This window comes from Myotis lucifugus, unplaced genomic scaffold (assembly GCF_000147115.1).
Source record: "Myotis lucifugus unplaced genomic scaffold, Myoluc2.0 scaffold_19, whole genome shotgun sequence".
Lineage (NCBI taxonomy): Eukaryota > Metazoa > Chordata > Mammalia > Chiroptera > Vespertilionidae > Myotis > Myotis lucifugus.
Window position 1 is genome coordinate 9,115,205 of NW_005871067.1, and position 1,727 is coordinate 9,116,931.

Here is a 1,727-nt window from a genome sequence, read left to right on the forward strand (position 1 = left end):
CTCCGAGCACCCGAGCACTCACGGCCTAGCTGCGCGCGCCCCGTGGCTGCTGTCCCTGACGCTGGAGGTGGGGACCAAATCTGCGGCTGCAGCGGTGGCAGCGGCCCCAGCCCCGGCCCTAGCCGGCGTCAGTCAGGCTGGAGCCGCGAAGCCTCAGCGCCCATATTAGTGCGCCGACCTGGAAAGCTGCCAGCCGTCCTGCTCGCGGTCCCGCCCCCGCCGCCCGCTGCTGCCACGCGCCCCGGCAGCTTTGGGAGCCCGCGCCAAAGCGGGAGCGCGGCCCACCACGCGGTCCCTTGCGCCGAAATTTGCGGCCGGCACCTCGCAGCCAGAGCCCTATGGCCCCTGACCCGGCTGTCTTCTATGTCTTCCTGCGAAACCGCAGGCTTGTCTCTGTCGGAGACCAAGCCCCTCTCTGGGACCGCGGTGCGGGGGGCCTACCAGCGTTGGTCACCTCGTTTCTCCTGCCCGTCCCCACTCCTCCCAACACCCCTCGCCACCCTCCCTCACCCACCCCTCACCCCTCACCCCTTACCGCTCACCCCAGAGACTTCTCATTTTCTACCTGGAGCCTGAGACCAAAGTAAGATTGTTACCAGCAGAGATATAAGACCAACAAATCTCATATCCACTCTGATGGTTACTGTTTCGTGCCCTTTGTTCCTTATTAGCTTTTCAGAGTAAAGAGGATAATTTCGCCCATGGACTGCACCAGAACAACTGGTTTGCGCTGGCATAGGCAGAAGAAAATCTATTCACTCTTGAGTAGTAAATGGTGCTTAAAAAGTTATATAATTATGTGGATTGTCATTTTCTTACACATATTTATTTGCTTAACAGCCATTAAGATTTAATATTATCTAATCTAACAGAGATACAATTTTATGGGCACTGAGCAACATTAATGTAGAACCTTGCCTCAAGGCCTGACTACACCCTAGGTAGCCTGGCTTTTGAAGTCACTATGGACTCCTACTAATACTCTTAAGAAATGCCAGCAACATACTGATAACTTTTGATTCTCCATCAGCCAGGAGCTCTTCATAGAAAAGGCATTTACTGCAGAGGTGAAAGTAGAATAAAGCCACATAGGACGTATTCAATTTGCTCCTGTGCATAAGAAAAATCAGTCCTCCAAAAGGTCCAGGTACCCCAGAAATGTACTAGTAAATGCAAGGCCTTGTACTTAACTGCTTTTCAGGTTCTCAAAGCACTGCATTTTCCTTCCATGGTAGATGTCATTTTTGCATTATCATACTGTTGTAGTTAAGCAATGACCTTGTTTAAAACAGCATTTGTAGAAGAACCTTAAACTCGAATTTAAATCAACTTTCTACATCTGACCCATTTACCTCTGCTCCAGGCTAGATGTTAAGCTTGAGATTGCTCTGAGTGTGAAACACCAGGAAACATTTGGACTGCTAAAAGATACAGATTGTGTTTGATGTGTTTACTGCAAGTAAACTAATTAGGTCCTCAGGCACTCAGAAGTGGCTCACTTTTTTCTTAGTGTTGTTAAACCTCACTGGAGGATATTTTTTTCATTGATTTTTTAGAGATAATGGAAGGGAGGGGGAGAGACACAAAAAGAGAAACAACATGGACTGGTTGCCTTCCCCCTCGAGCCCTGATCGATCCTGCTGGAGATTGAGTCTGCAACCAAGGTCCATGCCCTTGGCCGGAATCAAACCCAAGATCCTTTAGTCCCAGGGCCAACATGCCAACAA

The 1,727-nt window shown here is 49.8% G+C and overlaps 1 protein-coding gene and 1 pseudogene across 1 annotated transcript in view; one reads left to right on the plus strand and one right to left on the minus strand.

Annotated features, from left to right (window-relative positions):
- The window catches only part of SMAD9 (SMAD family member 9), a 78,664-nt gene extending 78,536 nt beyond the window's left edge, over positions 1-128 (minus strand). Inside the window, 1 exon segment of the mRNA XM_006085557.3 lies at positions 23-128. The gene's annotated coding sequence lies outside the window, so the exon portion shown is untranslated.
- LOC102428662 overlaps positions 1-739 on the plus strand; it is a 23,155-nt pseudogene extending 22,416 nt beyond the window's left edge.
- The last annotated feature ends 988 nt before the right edge of the window (positions 740-1,727 follow it).